The 21,456-nt window shown below is 32.7% G+C and overlaps 2 long non-coding RNA genes across 2 annotated transcripts; one reads left to right on the top strand and one right to left on the bottom strand.

Annotated features, from left to right (window-relative positions):
• Positions 1-154: 154 nt before the first annotated feature.
• LOC119067857 lies at positions 155-21,228 on the bottom strand. The gene is made up of 3 exons (XR_005086055.1): positions 21,218-21,228; positions 13,035-13,044; positions 155-618 (listed from the first exon to the last, which is right to left on the bottom strand). It is a non-coding gene; the product is annotated as an uncharacterized LOC119067857 (long non-coding RNA).
• On the top strand, positions 488-12,445 carry LOC119067856. The gene is made up of 5 exons (XR_005086054.1): positions 488-607; positions 6,570-6,572; positions 10,626-10,637; positions 11,867-11,871; positions 12,433-12,445. It is a non-coding gene; the product is annotated as an uncharacterized LOC119067856 (long non-coding RNA).
• Positions 21,229-21,456: the final 228 nt, after the last annotated feature.

The raw sequence follows: 21,456 nt of genomic DNA, 5'->3' as shown, positions 1-21,456 counted from the left end.
AATTTATCGTAGCCTTCACTGAGAAAATCGTTACATGCGACGTCAAGTTACACGTCTAGTAAAAAAACATTTAACACTCAGTTGCATGAACTAATATTCCCAGCGAATAAAAATGAACAAATTTAGAATGCAGCTCGGCGCATTGAAGTTTTCGAATGGGTTGTGATATAGTTTCGTTCAACGAGAGGGGAAATCAGGGGAAATCAGATGGCGTTGCGAGTAACTCTATGATAAATTTGAATATTTGTATGGAGGATGTAAGATTTTTCTGAATTTAAAAATTTTGGAGTACGGAAATGGAGGTTTTTGATTTTTCTCGTTATAAATAAAACGTTCTGCATCGTTTAAAAATAGTTCCAGTGAATAATTATTTTTTCTTGAAATTTCATGCGGAACTATTTTTATACGACAGAAAACATTTTAATTTTAACAAGAAAAATCAAAAACTTTGATTTCCGCACTCCAAAACTTTTAGATTCAGAAAAATCTCACATCCTCCATACAAATATTCAAATTTATCATAGAGTTACTCCTAGCGTCATCTGTTAGTCTTTCTACATACATGCAATTTTTGCCAAAAACAAGATGGCGAAAATCACAACCCATTGTGTGTCATTTCTATCTGTTCATATCTTTTCCCGGCTCTAGCATACTAACGTATAAAAAAGAAGATCTTTTCTAAACGGTCACATGTACGATTATAGTACTTTATTGGTAGGCGAGACAAATTCGAGAATTACTTCGTATGTACATATTGTATATAACAAGTGAGCGTAGCGAACGCGTGTGTATACAATATGTACATAAGAAGTGATTCGAGAATTTTTCTCGCCTACCAATACAATGCTTTATCTTCCATGTGTGACTATTTCATACATTCAGCGTTTCTGTATATAAACTCGAAGGCATACAAACACCACTGAAATATTTGGTGTATCTAGTACTAGTACACAAGCATCATGTGTGACAATCAAGCAAATTATGGCAACATATAGAGATGTAATCGTAAGTCTCGGTGGCCGAATCGGCTAGAGCGCGTCAATTTTATGCACATGATCGTGAGTTCTATTCTCACAACGAACATTTTTTTTTGTTTCTTTTTTCAATCTTCTATCAAAAAATTGTAAATAAACTGATCTCCGATATCGTAGGTAGATTTTCAATCGAAGGAATATCTGCTGTAAACCGAGACCTTAGCCTTTTTGTCATATTGATTTGCAATGACACATTTCTCGGCAGATATTTGTACAATCGAAAAACTAATGACGCTACAGAAATCCTGATATAAAACACTACACAACGTAATTTTGAATAACGAGAATCCGTTTAGTCAAAATTTGATTATTTTTCGTTCTAAACATACACACGCGACATTTTGTCGTGCATCATGCATGCATGCACTTTTTAAATTGGTCGGACTACCTGCGACAGACTTACTAACACATCTATGCGAGCATCTATGTTCATTGCTTTTATGTTCTACATACATGTGGGGTTTCATGACAACAAAACTAAGTGGAATCATCAATCTCAGTGGCCGAATTGGCTAGAGCGTAATCTTTTTATGCATGAGGTCGTGAGTTCTCTTCCCGCACCAAACATTTTTTTTTTTTTTATTCATTTTATCAAAATAAATTGCAAATAAACTATGCTCATCTCTTTATCGTAAGTTGATTTTCATTCGTACGAATTTCTGCTGAGCACTGAGTCCCTGCGCTTTCTTACACATTTTTACACCACATTTGCGATGGCATATTTCTCGGCATATATGATATAAATAATTTACAGAAATCTTGAGGTAAAACAAAAAAAATAAGAAATTTTGAATGAAGAGTATCCGTTTCGTCAAAATTTGATTATTTTTCGTTCTAACCGAAACCAAACATGGCATTCACACATACACGCGACACATTTTGCAGTACATGTTGCTTATATACTTTATAAATTGAGTCGCACAATGCGGCATAAGACAATCATGAGGGTATGTATATCTGATATACCCGAAGACTCTGTGGTCAAATGGTTAGCGTAGTTTGTTCATAAGTCAGAGGTTCCGTGTTCGAATCTCCGTCGGGTCACTGGTTTTTTTCTTCAAAATAAAAAAACGGAAATAAAATTTACCCTAGAAGAGTAATAATAGAATTATATCCCTAGAAAACCAGAATAAAGTATGTCTTAGAGTTTATATACAGAAACGAGTAATGTATGAAATAGTCACACATGGAAGATAAATTTGTTTACCATATCCTTGTTACCAAAACTGTTTCGAACAACAACAAAAAATGAAGACAATTTAATAATAACAATTTAATAACCACTTTAACGAATTTATTATCATGAAACAGACGTATCAATTTATTAGTTAACGTTTCTGTTGCTTGCCAATCAAGATCATTTATAAAAAAAAAAATATTGCAGGAGCAAAAAATCGAAATAGTTTTGCTAAAAACCATAAATTTATTACGGTTTTTTTTCTGCATTACAAATTCCAATGCCCAACTACTACACTATGGTTTTTAAACAAACTAATCGAATATACAAAAAATAATAACTTCAACCACCCATAAATTCATTTTAGACAGATCAATGATCTCATTTAAAATAAAGATCATCGATTATCTATCTAATAGGTTTGTCAGGCAACACATTTATAAATCTTCACAAAAAAAAAGAGTTTCTGATCTGAAATTTTAAACTTCTCTATTCAGACTCATGTGAAAAATCATTGTAAAGATGCATTTTTATTCATTTTTCTTTTTGGTTCATCTTTTATTATATTTTAATGATAATCGGTGTGCAAGTCATCATTTCCACACGATCATGACAGTCATGTCATTCAGACACCACGTGACGTCAGTGTTATGTCATTTTTCATTTTGACTTTTTTTTTTTTGTGGAACACAGAGTTTTGTTTTGATTTGTGTGGAAAGTGTGCTCCATGGTTTGAGTGATTTATGAAAATAATAGTTATCAAATTGATACGGTGATGTTACTGTAATTTGGTAGGATGAACAGTTTTATGGCTTTATGTTAATTTAAAATGTGACAAGTTAATTACGACGGAAAATACACACTCGACGATGTTTTCTTTCTTTTCTTCGTTTAAATTACATTCGATAATTACTAGAAAGTGAAACTAAGTTAGAAATTTTTGCTAATCCATATCACTATACTTTGAAATGTGCAAGTCAGTTTGAATATGAGCAGTAGCAATTTCCTTAAACAAAGTTGACCATTTTCATTGGATGAAAATTGACAAACGGACAATATGTAGTCAATACTCACTCGGGTGATATAATGTCTATAATTTTGAGGGCACAGTACAGTACAGCGAAAAAACTAGCATAAAATTAAATTTAAGATCTATTGTGAATTACGTACTGTCGTATGTTAGTTGTCTGACAAAAAAGTTCGCAAATATTACCAAGAAAATGGTAAGGAAATTTGGTTTTTCCGCACAGTATGCAGACTGATCATTGAGCTGTCAGCTTAGTACAATTTCCGTTCCGTTAAAATTGTGTATTGCAATACAGTTGAAATTACTGACAATTTTGAGATACGGCACCGATGAAATAATGGTGATCTGCGTAACGTCCTCATATACAACCGACGGACGGGATGTCTCGGTGGCTACGGAATTGGCTTCCACCAAAATGATCTGGGTTCGATTCTTGTGTCAGACAATTCCACAAGGAATATTTGTAACGATTTTATCGCATTGGCAACGTCCTAAAGTTCACTCAAGCTTCATAATTTGAGTAGTTGCAGTGTATTTTGATGGCTTTTGATGACTTGTATGACGGAACCCAAAAACGATGAATCTGTGTTCATATGTCTGCATTTAGGCGAGATATCAATTAGCACCTAACTTTCCTCAGAGAGTATTTGCATACTTTGCGATGTGGTTCGGAAGTTTACGTTAAGGTGGTGGTCAGACCGCCGTAAAACCGTGAAAGGCTTACTAACAGCTCACAACAAATCAAATCGAATCAATCCTTGGTATGGTCGGGGAAGTGAAACCAAGCATGCGTGACATAATAAAGGCTTACAAAAAAACAATGCGTAATTTATGAACGGCGCCCAAAATATTTTCTGTTTTGCTTCTGCATCATTGCCTCACCACACCAAAGCGTACAAATCAAGAATCAGGCAAATTATTTGAAGATCAGCGACATTACGAACTAACTTCTTTACACTCTTAACGACATGATATTTCGATGTCAGAATAAGATCATCAGGTATATATTTCTGTCGTCTTTTTGTCAACTAATCTTAAATGTTGAGGGTCAATTCATTTTCATGGTTGTATTAAAGCCAAATAGTTATAACCGTAACTAATTTTTATGCACGGTCGTAACTAGAAATTTACATTTTTACGTTTAAATAAAACGTTAGAAAGATTTTTATTTTTTGTCTCTTAACAATGTAATAGAAAGGACCAGCAGCATACACCTATCTTCACTTCGTACATGTATATTTCTCTTAGTGCAAATTCTGCTCTATTGTAAGGATATTTCTTTCTCGGTTCTGAGTAAAACTAATTCCAAATCTTATTAAATATTGGTGTGCATAAGTAATAAGATCAGCACAGCATCAACGTCAGCAAGACAATATAATAATACATATGTACAGATAGAAAAATATAAAAAGTGTACAAATATAATAATCGGATTAACCCCCTCCGCATTAACAAAATCTATAGACAACAACATAGTAGTATATCTTTTTAGACATATGTTTTTTTCTGAAATTAAAGCCAACCGATGGAGAAAACCGAGAAATACGAAATGAATAAAAAAAAATATTTGATTTTATAACAAAAATATTATTTATTCTAAAAATGAAAATGAAAAAAAAAAACGAATCGATCTTCTTAAAGCAACTGTATAGAGATATTAACAAAAAACTACTTTAACATTTTCATAAAAAAAAGTTCAAAAAGATTCCTTTCCATATAACTAGATGACCGCGACCGGCGTGTCGACTTGACCTTATCTACTCAAATCGTCACGGGGGGTTCGACTTATGCATCGGTACCAATGGGGGGCCCATCATATCCCGCGATGTGTACGCACAGTTTCTTGACGAGATCAAGTATTAAAAAACACTCTTTTCATATCAATATAGTCTTCCATGCAAGGTAGATAAACATTTGAAGTTGAAACGAAAGAAGACGAAAAAAAAAATATTAAAAAGATAAAAATGTAGAAATAAAAAATTAACAAATGTGATTAAATGAACGTATAAGCAGTTTCGGAACGTTTTCTTTTTTTGGTATGGAACTGGAAGGTAAGCGAAGAGTCTTTTGTCTAATTGATCATGGCAATCGATAATAAAAGTCAAATCAATTTAAAACCAACTGATTGTTGGCTAAGCGTTTTGTAATCTTATAACATTTTTTTAGATAGGACGATAACGTAGGTGATTGAATGATAAAGCAATTTCAATTTAGATTAAGTGATACATTAACTGTTATATATTCAATGAAATAGGTTTTGAAGAAGCTGTAGATGGTCGTGCGAGCTATTTAGAAGATTAACGAAACAACTTGACTTTTGCATGTTTATAACATAATTTTTTTTATTTAGTCGTGTTTAATTGATACAATATCGTGTTGCACGTTACCAAAATTATTTTAAAACGCCATAGTCAGTTTTGTCATAGCACATCGGCGTTAAAAATATTTTAATATTACGAGTTGAAAAAAGTGACGGTCGATCCATTTTTAAAACATGTAGTCGAATAATTCCATTGCAAACTAAATTTAAATATTTATTTTTGGGCTAGTTAAACTTAAAACTTTCGTTTGTGAACCGAATCGTATTTACTTCTCGACTTTTTGTCGTATGTATCCCTCCACAAATAATGATGATAGAAAGTTTAATGGAATTGATGTACAGCACTGGAACTTACGTTTATCTTACGGTAGAGTACATAAAATTATTTGCGCTACAATAACGCCCATTTTATGATGATCCATAAGACCTGAACGAAGAGCTTGTGCCGAGTGCTACATTTTTTTCGAAGATATTTGCGTTCTTTGCGTCCAGCAGATAAAGTAGAGAACGTAACTCGTTTTGAATTCATTTTTAAAAGACCCGTCTTCATTAGAATGTTCACAGAGAATTATAGACTAGTGACCAACCAGGAAAATAGTAGATTATATAAAATAATATTAACTTTAAATTAGACTCATGACTGTTCGACATTAACACGGCAGAGTAAAATAAACCAGGCAGGAGCGGTTCATTTTCAAAACGACAAATAAGGGACCTCTTACACTGGATGAAAATGAAGTCAAATGAACACTGACATAAAATGAAAAATTTTATTCGCAAAAAATATGGGGCTACTAGATTGTTCAGGTCCCTAGTGAAATCAGCGCTCCTGCCTGGTTAACTTTACTCTGTCGTGACATTAGACTAAAAAATTTAAATTTTTCTTCGCAATTTGTAACAAAAATGAAACTAGATAAAACATGGTACCCGACCGAATTGTAAGTCAGTCAATAGAATGATCATTTATCTGGTTTCCATACTGATAGTATCTTGAGATCTATGCGCAGCAAGGAAGTAACAATAAGCGCGGAGGTCTAACTCTCATGTTAACTTGCAACATTGCCGATGTAGCTAACGGCAGAATCTAAGAAAATGATGATCAGAAGGAAGTAAAATGATTATCTGGTATAGGAAAAGTGAACGACCACGCACGCAAAAATGGTCGTTTCTCTAGAAAATACAATTTTCAAGATGAGCGAAAAGAGTATTTGATTATGTTAATCGGGACGAGTGTAAGTGACATTTACATTATCCAAATAATCTGATAAAAGAATGTGATCGATAATGTAATTTTCTTCTGTTCAATCCCATTATCCTTTGTCGGAATCAAAGAATAAAGATGTTTGTTATATTACTGACAGTCATTAGCATTGTTATTTCACAAAAACTACAGTGAACGACATGTCAAATGTCTCACTGTCATTTTTTTCAGAGAATGTCATTGTGAATTTGCAATGACACAATAAAATTCTCAGAAAAATTTGACAGTGAGACATTTGAGATGTCGTTCACTGTAATTCCATTAATTAATCCTAATAAGTTAGGAAATCATTTAAAGCTAAGACACAAAGATTAAAAAATCTTTCGGAAATAATGTACTAATCGATTGATTTCTATTCAAAAGTTCGTAAAAAATCTTTTAAATTGTTCGAACAACATCCGTTAAAATCTGGACAACTATTAATTTAATTAATCGATGTTTTTTGTCGATTAATTAAATTAATAGTTTCGGAACTAGCCTGGTACTTTTTGATCTAGTTTAAGCAATTCAAAGACAGTGAAAGATCTGTTTGTACCAAAGGAGAAAAAAAACTCAGTTACCAAATAGTTAAACTTAACTCGTATAATGTTTCTACGTGTATTTCGTTCTACAATTTTATTCGTTCCACATAGAGATGTGCGGGCCGCCCGAAAATGTCGGGCCGCCCGGGTTTTTATCCGGCCCGACCGGGCCTGGGCCGGGCGGGCTTCAAATCTGTCGGGCCGAGCTTGGACCGGACCTAAAAAATCAAATTTTTGGCCCGATTTTCAAAGTTTCGCGCACTTTTTTATATGAAATTTGCTTTCGGGCCGCCCGAAAATGTCGGCCCGTCCGAGTTTTTATCCGGCCCGATCGGGCTTGGGCCGAACGGGCTATAAATACGTCGGGCCAGTTCGGGCCGGGCTTTAAAAATGAATTTCGGACCGGGCTTCGGGCCGGACGGGCTTCAAAAAAACATCGGCCGGCACACCTCTAGTTCCACATCGTTTTGTACGAAATAAACGAAACCCACAAAAAAGTAAAAGTTTATGCCTAATCCTTCGTGTTATCTGTAACGTATTGATGCCATCAGCAGTCCGGTATAAAGTCGAAAATTATTGAAACATACATTTTTAGGTGTGCTTAACTCATTTTTTGATTTAACAACTTCAACAAATATGGATTACATTGCTTTTCGTATCTACAGAAGAATCAAAACCCGTCACATGGGTGTTTGAGATTCAATTTCTGTTTTTGTGGTAGCTCAACTACATACTGTAACGAGTCTGCAAAGATATCGATGAATTGGAATTTTATTTCGATTATTATTCGCTAGACTTGTTCGTGTGCAAATTGATATAGTGTTCCAAGAACATTGTACTAAGCACCACTGTCGCCATGGCTTGATGATAAATGTCATTTTTGAACTGCAAATTAATTGAACAACACGTCGAAAAACGGATTTAATTTTCTCTCAGATCAAAATAGTGTTTAAACGACTTACTAATTTAGCCTAGTGACAAAGTGAAAAATATTTGGAAATTTAGGTTATTCCAATCGATTTTGACGCTCTGAAAGACCATGACCTTCAGATGACCTTCTCTCAGAAGGCAGCACACTGTTTGTTTGTTTTTTTTAATAGCCAAATAAAGATCTTTTTTCTTTTGATAACAAATTATTATTTTTTTTATCATTCGATCAATTTCTTATTTCGAGGATTTATCATCAGAAATGAACTATAAACAGAAACAATTACTCTTACTAAAACCTCCATTATGTTCTTGTGTATGACATTGCGCGGAATTTGATGCTCATGTGTGTTCTTACCAGCTGGATTGTTGTTTCAAGCATATTATGTTAGTTTTACCTCTAAAACATTGGCTGACAAACCAGCTAGTGAAAGCAGCTGTAATGAAATTCCATACAATGTCGACATTAATTAATTGCATGAAACACGTCCTTATCTTTACTCATATCGGCGGCGCATAAATACTAGCAGAACATCAACGAATTACATTGTATATGTACGCGTAGAGTTAATATTACAACAGAAAAAAAAAAATTATCAAAATCTATTTTTATTTGAATTTCGAGTTACAAATGATATTAACCATTATCATCTATCGCATTGTTGTAATAATCAAGCTATAAAACGAAATTAAAATATTTAAATGATGAGAATGTGACAGTTGCCTTTTTTATGGTTATTATGCTTTTATATGACACTTTTATCGTCTATTATACAATATGTAACACAACTTGTTGTTCACATAGTAAAATTAAACATTGATTTTTGATGGCTTAGAGGTTGACAATATGAATTATAATTGTTGTAGATTAACTTTGCTTATATTATACTTTAAGTATAAATATGGCTACTAATTAAATGTTCAGTCAACAATTTTATTTATTTTTAGTTTTGCTCTGATATAAATAATGTTTTCCATTTTTGTCAGTTCTTTTTCATTGCCGATTCAAATGAATTAAAAATATTTTTGTACTCATATTTCCGGCTTATTTTGGCCGTTTGGTTTACTACACTGTAGTAATACTACAGAAAATTTATTTTTAGCGCCAGATCAACGCACTACAATCTTGAGTGATCGTAGTGACAGCTGTCAAATAGAGTACTACACTCGCGGAATTTTGAAAACCGACACATTTTCTATTTCTGTGTTTTACTTGAGTTTCTGATTTCTCCATATAAAAATACATGCAAAATTCACAAAAAAACCAGTAAAACACAAAACAGAAAATGTGACGGTTTTCAAAATTCCGCGAGTGTATTTTGCATGAAATTTTCTTAGCATTTTTTTAGAGTCCAGTTTCACCACTCTATTTAGAGTACTCAACAATGTAAGATGCATCAGAAACTGTCATCTGTTATCAATAACGCCGACAAGAATGAGCGATTTGCACTGACTATGATAAGAATAACTCTAGTATTTAACGTAGCAACGTCGATTATAAGGTCTACGCTAAGACAAACGAAGTAGAAGATTTTCATAGATCACCCAGAAAATAAAGTTTCGGTCCGGACAAAGTTTGGCTAAATCAAGACATGAACTTTTAAAATCAAAGCATGTCTATAAAACAGACTAATGTTGAAAAAAATTCTTACAACCACAGTTAAAATGGTCGAAATACGTCGGCCAAACACTTTGCTATGGGTATTCAGCATTTTTTTTTATTGAAAAAATCAGTTACTGGGTAATTGAATGATACGTGAAATGTATGTTGCAATAAGTCACTTTCCCTTTTTTGGTTATCGGGAAATTTCGACTGGGATAAGACAATATAACTTCCAAACGCATTGCAATGCTGTGCTGCGCTTTTCGATCGTTCCTACAATAATGAAAAATTACGAATTATCCGAGGGGTGACGCCTCGGGATTAAATGGATGCAAATCCATTAAATCCCATGTATGTCTTGGATTAAATGTACTAAATGGATTAAATTTGAAGAAGTGCGGGACCCCTCGGAATTATCACAGTTTTGTTTTATGTGGGATCTGATATTACTAGTCCAACAGATTCTGAGAGCTGTTATATTCAATATCAATACTGTCAAATTTGTGGATCTAGAAGTTATGTAGAATCTGTTGAAAACGAAAATGTGATAATTCGTTAATTTTGTTAAGTGTATCTCTATTTTCCTTCATGCGTTTTAATGAGTTTTCCAGTTGTTACCCACCGCAAATGGATCAATTTCGTCTGGGAGGGATATATAAAACGTTTGAAAGATCTTGGACTGAGCAATTCAAAACAGGCTTCAGATAGTCTCTAGCCACCATTGGCTGCTGGTAGGTGGTAGCAGATCTTCAAAGATCAAAAAATAGGTGTTTTTTAGACTCATTTTACGACCGCGAAATATGTGCGTTCTGTATGTGAGTGGGTTAGTTGGAAAGCTGAGGTCAAGTACTTTCAGGGTATGCTTAGTTTGATAAACATATACTCATATATGTCAAATAAAGTGATAAAATGGAAGTTGGGTGAAAGGAGTCAAAATCTATGATAGGTCTGTATTGGTTGTGATGACTGCTAATGTGGAACTAACATGCTCTCTGTGATTACATTACCCAAGTGTTCCATTGATGTCTCATATGCCGGGTTTGTGAGTTGGGATAGTAACGCTCTAAGTTTAAAAGAAGTAAATTCAAAAGAGAGTAGACAGGGCAACCGCATTGAATTTTCTTTTCTCAAAAGATGGAAAAATTGAATCACTTGATATCTTGTTACAGACTAAACGAGAGTCTGAAAATTAATAAAAATTAGAAAATTCTTCAACTATATCACTATATCAATATATCAATAGTTGTAGCTATGAACCATTTTTTGTTAAATTTTATTAAATTTGTTAAATTCATTCCCTTGCATTGATAAAATTCAATTGAGATGTATCACGACAAATTAAATTGTATATCAGACATTAAAGCAGCGTTACTCATTACAGTTTTTATTTTTCGAAACGCCGAACAAACTGAGATGTTATAGTTTGCTAGCAGACTTTTTGAGAAAAACCATGAGGGCATCGATTTAAATAAACAAACCGATAGAAACAAAATAATGTGTAAAATCGAGTTTAGAAATTTTAAAAGAGAAAAAAAAAACTTTCTCATACATTTAATAGTCGTATTCATATTTAAATTCTTAGAAATTGTCTCTTAACAAAAAAAAAATAGTATCAAAGCAACATGTATAATATGATGCATCGAATGCATGTATATTCAATGTGTATATATAATGGGGACCAAATTTTGGAAAACGTTTATAGAAATAGTTAATGGCATACAAGAAAATATTTTAACATTCTTAAGGGGTGTAGTTTTACAGCACAGGTACCTTGCATTATAGTCACATTGTTCGATAGAAGAAAAAAATTGACTTTCTGTCGGCTTATCTATAAATACTTATAGTAACAGGGAACTGTTTCAAATGACTTGTGTATAGCCGTTGTATACTGTGCATGCAGGGAATGAAATAAATGCTTGGTGGGAAATTGATTTATTGCTTTAATTTAGTCCTTCATAAGATTTTAATTGTTTGTTTCTTTTCGAGATGAGAGGAGTTTCAGTATATTGGGGATTTATATAATTTTTGAACTGGTATTGTTGGTAATACAATTATTTATTTTTTCTCATCAAATCAACTGTAACTCGCAACCGATTCTGTTTTTTTTTTGTTGGCCAAGTAAGTTGAAAGGTCTTAGAAATCTTTAGATGCAAAGATCAACCTTTAAAATAGAAATAGTCCAACATTAGCTTTGTGTAGCTGAATATAGATTTGTGAACTAGGAATCGGTTTTTTGCAAGTTAGAATTTTCGTCCATCAATTCCGATTAACTTCACAACTGTTCGTTTATTTACGATGGAATTAACCGTATTTTCTAAAAAAACCAAAAACCGAAAATGACATTTGGTTGACGTTTTGTCGGATGACAGTTCGGGTGAGAAAATGTCTTGTGACAAAAGTTTCGATTTTCTTCCCCGAACTGACACTAACTAACTAACTAACTTATTTCGTAGCGCAAAATCGTTTGAGGTTAGCGATATCGCCAACATTTTGAGAAAACTTTTGGGCTAACTTAACCGTCATTATTTACGCTCTACGGTAAACAAATAAGTGTTACTCAAGACGGTGTCAACATTTATTTTGTTTTGCCGAGTAAAATAGTGTACTATGGAATTATGATGGAAAATGTATTTACTCGGGTTAATGTGTCCCTCGCCTGAGAGCACGGCAATACAATCACTCTCGTATGCATTTTCTATCATTTTTGCCGTATATACGTAATCTACTATTCCCGGGGCTCAGTGAGTAAAATAACTTACTTAACTGTTTGGAACTTTGTATTTTGCCTAGTGTGGTTGCATTCCTTGCCTTCGGCTCGAGCTGCAAACACCACACAAATAAAAAGTTCCAAACAAGGGCGCTCCTGCTACTCTTCCAAAATCAATTTTTTATTCGCAATTTTAATTGATTTATTAAAGAAGCTCGAACACTGCTTACAATTACAAATTCTCACTGTCACTCGCCTGGTATTGCTTAATAATATGATTTAGTATTCCAGAAACATGAATTCCAGATAATCTTAAAATAAAACAAAAACTTTGAGCAACTCATAAATTTGGCAATAAATTTCGGCGAGATATTCAGTAATTCATTCCAATTTTACACTTCCTGAAAGATTAAAATACACTAAACATTGCAAATTGAACCCACATCGAGCAGGGCACAAAAAAAACTCTTTAAACCCAATAACATAATTGAATTTGGAAATCATCCGATAAATTTCCTTCCGCAAAAATAAAATCTATTTCTTTTTTATAAATATATATTCGTATAATATACTATATAGCGACATATATATTGTGTGTGCAATGTGCACAGGAGAGAAATAAAAACGGTTTCGTGTGAAAAAATTCCAAAATGTTATGTCTTTTAATAGTTGTATGGATTTTGGTATGCAACCCCATGACAAAACACCTCTTTTTCCAATATAAAATTGAACGAAGTGAATATATACAATACGTTTATTTATATACACTTAGTATACATATCTCCATAGAACCGCGAAAATTTACTTGTGCAATAAATCTTCCTCATTTCAACCCTGTCGATTCGATTTTGGGGTTCCCTTTTCTCCATAACCATTGTACAAGTGTTTTTGTCGCCTAAATTTTATTACCCGACCCTGAGAATTTATGGAGGCTAGATCAAAGATTAACGCTATCTCTGAGCTTACTTGACTCGTGTTTATATGTTATATGTCTCTTGTTGTTTTATGAAATGAAATTTATGTCACTATAAAGAAGTGAATACACCATCAGCATGAGGATAAAATAAAAACAAAAAATACAAAAATTTGTTTTGATGCCGTAACAAAAAGGTGGTGTGTTTCTTTTTTCAGTTAACATAATATTGCTTTAATAAATACACAAACGTATAAATTAGTAAATTTACACAAATATTCACATTTGCCATTGCATGCTCATCAACGCGCAGCCAAACGTTTATTTATTTATTTGTAAATTTATATACTCACTTATTAATCTCTTTGCAATCTTCATAGAATTGCCCATATCAAGAACATTCCACAAATATCAATTAATTTGAAAATATTTTTTGTTGTTTGTGGAATTTAATCTTACATCTGGATAAAATTTAACATTTGGCAAGCGATCATTTCACAACCGAATGAATTTATTTATTTTATTTACAAAATACGCGTATTTAAATAATATAAATTTCGAAATTGACTTTCGTTTACATTTTCGATGAAATTACAAGTTTAGGAGTTGTTCGCATTCGGTTTTACTGAATGTTTTGTTTTACTATCAGAACGTTTCGCGACTGGTCTCATTCTAATTGACCATTTGCATGTAAGTCTTTGTATTGTATTTCGATTAATTCAGTTGTTTAAGATGAAAATTGGGATATTGGACTAAATCCCCAGCGTAAAATCTTTTCAGAATTTTCCGGAATAATAAGAATTTGAATAAGAATTTGTGTAAGAATTAAAATTCCCAATAATAAGGTTGGATCTCCACACAAAAAAAAACGTTTTTTTAAAGTATATCAGGGCCAAAAAACATCCTCAATTAGCACGGATAACCGGATAACCCCGACCAAAGTTCTCAGGTGAGAATGACCGCTAACACATGTGGCATGCAATCCTCGCCTTCGACTCGAAAATAAACAAACGCCAAACAACAAAATATCTCAGCAAGAGTGTAATATGGTAATAGAAAGTTTGCGCAAATGACATTTAATTATAAGACGACATATAAATCCGAATTTATAAATTATAAGTCAGTCAATGATGAGTTGTAAGTCACGTTGTTTGAAGTCATAAGTTATAAGTCGACTACTTATAAAGAAAAAGTTATAAGTTCATAAGTTTATAAGTCGTAAGTTTATAAGTTATATGTCCGAAATACGTTTATAAGTTATTGGTGAGACGAAAGTCAAAGTATAAATTTCAAAGACATCATCGTAATTTTTAATTTTTGCACTAATTGAAAACGTAACAGATTTTGGTAGGTAACTTGGCCAATGTACAATCATGCAACGAATTTCATCCACCCAGGTATGGTCTAATGTCACCTCGGAAATAACGATTTTGAAAACGGATTCTAACGCACCCGTTTTCATATTATTTTGACAAAAATAATGAGTGCGTTTAAGATAAATCGACAGATTTTGAAAAATCGGCCGTACCTGGTATGTCCATTTATTGCAATCATGTTAGTGTTGCAATGTCCGCTTCGATGTGTTGGAGTCGTATACATCAAGGCTGTGTACTTGGAATGTCACGTGGTATACTCAGTTTGTTTGTAAAATGGGAAAATTTACGGGTAATTTCTAACACTAGTTGCAATGTTCTTTACTTGAACTGCCATTATGTTATAGTACAAACGTTGGCATCTTTATGCACACAGAACATAAATTAAGATGTCTTTGAAATTAATATTTTGACTTTTGACTCACAAATCACTTATAAACGTATACACTTTGGGACGTATAACTTATAAACTTATAAGCTTTTGAACATCGGTGCCAAAGGAATGCACTTTTAAATTACGTAAAAGGTGAACTCGCACACGCAAGTTTATTGCTGCAAATGCTTTTTATACATGTCATCAACTTAATGACTCCTTTTACAAAATTTTGGTATCGAAAAATCGTGTGCGAGTTCACCTTTTACGTAGTTGAAAAATGCATTGTTTTAGCACTGTCTGCCAAATTACCCCACGCAAGCTTTTGACCTATAAACTTATGAACTTATGAATTTTCCATCGAAATGAAAATCGGAAATCGATAAAATTTTAAATGTCAATGTGTTTTCATAATTTTTAAGCAATTTGGCATAATAGCAAATTTCTCACTGGTTCAAGAATAAAAGCCTGAAAGGTTCTATACGTATCTGTTTGGGACTGTAGGTTTGAAGCGATTTCGAGGGTATTTCTCGCTCCGCTCGATCTAAAACTAGCAAAATTTGCTAAAATCAACCGTCCAAAACAGATACGTAAATAACGATTGTCTTGAACTTTAGTTAATCGAATTTTTGGATTTGATCTAAAAACAAAATAACGCTAAGGTAGGATGGATACAAAATATTAACCGAGTCTGAGGAATTAGTAAAACTATTTAATCTAGAACGTTAATCTCGTCGTAAAAAAGTACCAACCAGTAAAAGTTAATTCGATCGAATCGTCATATGATGTTGACGGTGGTATCAAATTCATCAACGATTTGCCACGTACCCTGAGATCGCAGGAACTTACAATGGAAACTCTACGCCACAACATCTTCGAAATCTTCACACGCATATGAATAACCTATAACCACAGATGTTGAAGTAATCATCACATATGAGTTTACAGATTTGTGTAAAAGAATGTTACAAATTCTTGGAACATATATACATCTCATTAATGTACATTGAAATACATACTTTTCTTTTTCGGAGATCTAATGGGAATTAAAGAGGCTGAAGAATATCATTGCAAGTGTTTAAAACCATTTAGAGACGAAGAAAAAAACACCGAAAAAAAATGTTGATGAACGAAGTAAAAAAATAAACCATTTTAAAAACATGATGTGACATCGGTCGTATGTTTTATGGTAATAGATGGAATTTCGCTTAATTATGGATGATGGTTTTCTCAAATGTTTTCTTTTTAAATTATAGGTGTAATAGAAAGTTCGTTAACTTGTTTCGACGAAATTCTAACGAAAATATTTAAGCAATTTGACTTGTAATAAATGTCGTGCAGTAAAAGAATTGTACAATGTACATGGAGATAAATACGAAGGTGAATAGGTCGATGCTAATTTGCAGCATTAAAAATAAAGGCCACCAAAGTATTAGGAAAAAGGAGACCAAGGAAAATGTGAAATTTTGTCTTCTACCGAGACTTGGAATCAAATGGTCACTTAGGAATACAATCCATTGTAGGATGAGACGCAGACGAAACGTCATTAATAGTAAATACCTCACATATCAATGGGAGGTAAAGCCAAGGTTAACCTATTACAGATGGCAAGCATTTAGCATATGACCAGTATTATTTTTGGGTATGTTACAGTGAACGACATCTCAAATGTCTCACTGTCAAATTTTTCTGAGAATTTTATTGTGTCATTGCAAATTCACAATGACATTCTCTGAAAAAAATGACAGTGAGACATTTGAGATGTCGTTCACTGTAAAGTAAATTTAATCGGTTGATTTCAAATCTTGTACTTCAATTTTTTTAATGTGCATTTTACTATATAAGAGACCATATTACGCAGAGCTTGTCATTATTTTGGTTGTCGTTATCGATAACAGATGAATAGCCGTATGTGACAGGTTAATAAACATGTTGAAACTCCAATAGTTTGTCGATCGCAATTTGTGGTTTAAATAAAACCGATCGATTACTCGTAGAAAGAAATTATGTCAGAAAAAGATAACGTTGACAGGGCAACACGCCCGAATTGAAGTCTTTCATTTCTCAGCCGAGAAACCCCACAAAACCACAGGTTAAAATCTAGCTGGTAGCTAGCGATGTTGAAGACTCAACAGGTTAATAAATAGTATAGAAGCCGTTTCCAGCGTTTGTGCCAATGAAATGTGAGTAAAGAAAGGGAAAGAAAAATTTTGTCGCCAAGAAAAGTATCAATCTATACCTCACGAAGTTGAACAAATAAGACCGAAAATTAACACTCTAAAGAGCTAATAATTAGACGTTGTAGCGATAAGAAAACACTTTGTTTCCCAAAATCCGTTTTTCGTTGTTGCCGTCTCGTGTCACTGATTCGCAATACGATTATCGTGATAATAATCAACATAATCGTATTAGCTAAGTGTAAAGTTTTACATTCCGTTTTCACTGATACAAGTGTTGTGGCCGGGGGAAGTCGACCTAATAATCAACTTGTTCATTCAAATAAAAAAAAATCTTGTATTTAATTCAAATAATCACCAACAAAAAGACTGTTCATTTACCAGCTTATGTATGCAACATAAAGCAGCATCACAAATCCCCTACGCACAAACAATACGAAAAAACATTCCACTTAGTAATTTCGATTATTACATTTGTACAATTTTTGAGTTACAATGAAAATGTGCGAGAGATCATGTCACTGTCAGTAGTTGTGACATGCATGTGACATATCAGTGACGTGCCGGCATTAATCAGTCCTTACTTCTCGGAAAATGCGTGAATATTTTTGGTAGAGCTGTTTCTCTTTTAAATGTAATCTATCTAGCCCAATGTATAATACAATAATATTCGAGAACAGTATGTAGTGAGGAATAAAGTAACAAAAAAAAATAATAATAACAAATGAAGGAAGGGTCCACGCAATATTATTATTACGCATAATACTCTTGACTTTTATCCACATGAAATTTTTAATAATATGAATTTGTTTAATTTGATGCGAATCGGAAACAATTGACGGGCTTACGACATCTGTGACAATCAAGCTATTTGTTTTCTGGGTGCGTAATCGAATCCGAATTGTGTAAAATATTTGACAATCTATTGAATAAAAATGATTCAAGTTACATCTTTTTTTCCCCATACAACGTTCATATGAATAATTTACGTCAATCAATTCGTTCCTGCAGAGGGATGTTACTTTTGTCAAATTAACAGTATTCCTTACATCAAGCGGATAAAACATTTTTGTTTATCTTTTAGATTAACTCTAATAAAATCAATAATAAACTTGAGACTAATTTAGGATCCGCTTTACGTTTTGATGCGTAAAGATAGCAACATGTGTTTTGTTTGACGAGTCGGTTAAAACTTGTGGAACAGATTAGTGTGTTGTAAATTACGAGCAGGAATGGAATTGAAAACGCTTTTACACGACATAGCAAAGGACATTATGAAATGATTCTTCAGAATTTTTTTTTTGTCAACAACACTTTTGTCTCAAAGAAAAATTTCGGTTTTGAATTTGATTTGCTTCAAACCAAAAAGCACAAAACATGGTAATAGAAAAAGTAAAGTTGTTAGTCACGACACTGTACCATGGAATTTCTTGTTTTTAGACTGTTTCGAGGTCAAGCGGTTAGTGTAAAAAAACTTCTCTGTTAGAGGGGAAGCAAGTTTACGTTCAATTTGCTGTCAATCCTAACGAGAATTATTTTAAGTTTACCAAAAGTTTCTGAAAATGCAGTAAATATGATGAAAAATCCAAAGAAATTTACATTGAAGATTGATTCATTGTTTCTGTCCTTAAGGTTTTGAAGGAACCTCCTCTCCTTAAAACTCTTCCTGATCTGACTGGAATTTTTCTTGAAAACAGTTCCTACGTGTTTAATTTTTCTGACTTCGGTCAATTTTCTGGCGAAGCTTGAGTGATGCTGTCTTATGTCTTCTGAAGCGAATCAGTGGAACCGGGTCTATTTTTGGGATTAAATTATTAAAAATTTGATGAAGTCACGGCTGAAATACTGGTGAAATTTCATGCGCGCACGTGGTAGTGGTAAAACCGTGTAAAGATGTATAAGTAGTTCTTTTCGAAATAAGTGACTCAGCCAGTAAAATTATTGAATTAATTAAATTTAAAGCCTGACAATAGTATTTGACGGGAAAACTCAATACAGAAATAAAGAAAGAATCTCACCATTGATACTTTCCATGCATACATATATCATGTATCCACGTATTCAATCATACTTTCCTTAGTTCCCCAAGGCACAGATGAACACTAAAACAATCCAACACAATGATGCAATAATAAAAGTTTATATTTGTTTTGTATCGACAAAAACACATAACATATTGCAACATAAAACACTCCGCAATTATAAGTACTAGATTGAGTGTTTTGTTGTGGTAACTTCGGCATTTGTTTTCCAAATTGGTGTCGGATATTTTACGAAAATCGTCAGATATTTGACAAAGCTCAGCGCACATTTATTTATGCTGAAAGGATATTTGTCAAAGTAAATAAAAGTACGCTGAGGTCTTATAAATACTTGTAAATACACGCAGAGGGTTACTTTAATAGTCTTTCGCTGGTTAACTTTTGTTGAGTAATAGCTTTTCGATAATCCTTAGTAAGTGTCCGCTAAGTTTTAGTAAATGTTCGCTAAGCTTTAGTACAATTTCGGCTTATTAAGTATTTTTTTAATAACTAAAATATTGTTTGCATAATTAGAGCTTTGGGGTGACTAATTAAAGTTGTAAATTTTAAAAGAAAATTAGCTGAGAATATTTCTGAACATGACAAATATCTGCTAACTATTGTCCTTCGAGGTTTAATATATCTTCGGTGATCGTATGTCTCTGGTAAGCTTTAATTAAAAGGTCAGCACCGATTTATAAAATCTAACCTGCCACTTTCTAAGTCTGAGCGGCAGCGGTGATTATTGAAAAACAACTAACCAACAAACAGTTTTTCATTGTTTCATTTTTCAAAATTTTTCAAGATTTCGGGAAAATGATTGGTTGTAAATGAGACTTTTAAACGAGAAAATCGAAACATCAGTTCTTGTCTTATAAGAAATTAATTTGTTTAATTTGAAAAATGTGTGTACAAAAGTTAATACAAAATGAAAACAAATCTACCTTCTCAAAATCAATGTGTTCATAAAAATGTTACGTAATTTACAATTTACGGTAGATGTCAAAAAAAAGCCTGGGAAATTCAGAATATTTAATGACGATAATTTCGGTCGATCTAACAAAAATATTAACAGAAAAATCTTTGAATAACACAATGTATAAACATGTATGTATAGGTGATACATCACATAATCAGCGATTCCTATCTTGAATAATAAAAGGTTAAATTGTACATTTGTACATAATCGATAATCCATCAAAGCGCATAATAAAGAATAATACCGCATTTCACAAATAACTTAAAAGATCAAACCAGAACAAAAGTGATCGAAAAGCTAAAAAAAAACTTTTAAACACCTATTTAAACGTATAAAAAATTAAAGTTTTTTTTTATTATTATTCATCCACCTTTTATTCGTTTTTTTAAATAACAAACAGAAATCTACAGGCATTTAACCACTTTATTAGATAGAATTTTACTTTAATTTTTGTACACATAAGCACTCTGTTGGGCTGTCAGTTATTTTGAGTGACAGTTTGACTCTAGATAATATATACCGAGATATATACATATAATAGTCGGTATATTTTATTTTATTATTTATTTTTTGGTTGTGTTAAAACATAATCCTTACACGACTTCTATATTCAACTTTTTTTTTTTATTTTTTCATTTTACAAACATCATCCGTGAATATTCGCTGGAATTGAACAAATTTATATCTATAAAAGCCGGGGATATTGTAAAAGATGTTATTTATCATATAATATACATATATACACATTTGAAAGATACTTTTTGCATAATCAACCATGATATGCAAGCTGACACAAAAGCTAACTTAGAGGTTGCGTGCAAATCGGCTTAAGATTAGCGTAAAACTTGAAAGTCATTGTACTAGGAAAATGTACAAGAAACTACAAATTATCTAGTGCAATTTAAACATACATTTCGTATATAAATGTACTACACATACAGGGTGATTGCATGTGTTGGTCTAACGTCTAATTGGTTTACAATTTTTTTATTTTATTCATTTTATATTCATTTTATTTAGATAATATGGAAATCGAATCAATT

This window comes from Bradysia coprophila (genome assembly GCF_014529535.1).
Source record: "Bradysia coprophila strain Holo2 chromosome X unlocalized genomic scaffold, BU_Bcop_v1 contig_130, whole genome shotgun sequence".
NCBI classification, from domain to species: Eukaryota; Metazoa; Arthropoda; class Insecta; order Diptera; family Sciaridae; genus Bradysia; species Bradysia coprophila.
The sequence above is the reverse complement of the archived record's forward strand: the minus strand, read 5'-3'. Positions and strand labels throughout refer to the sequence as shown.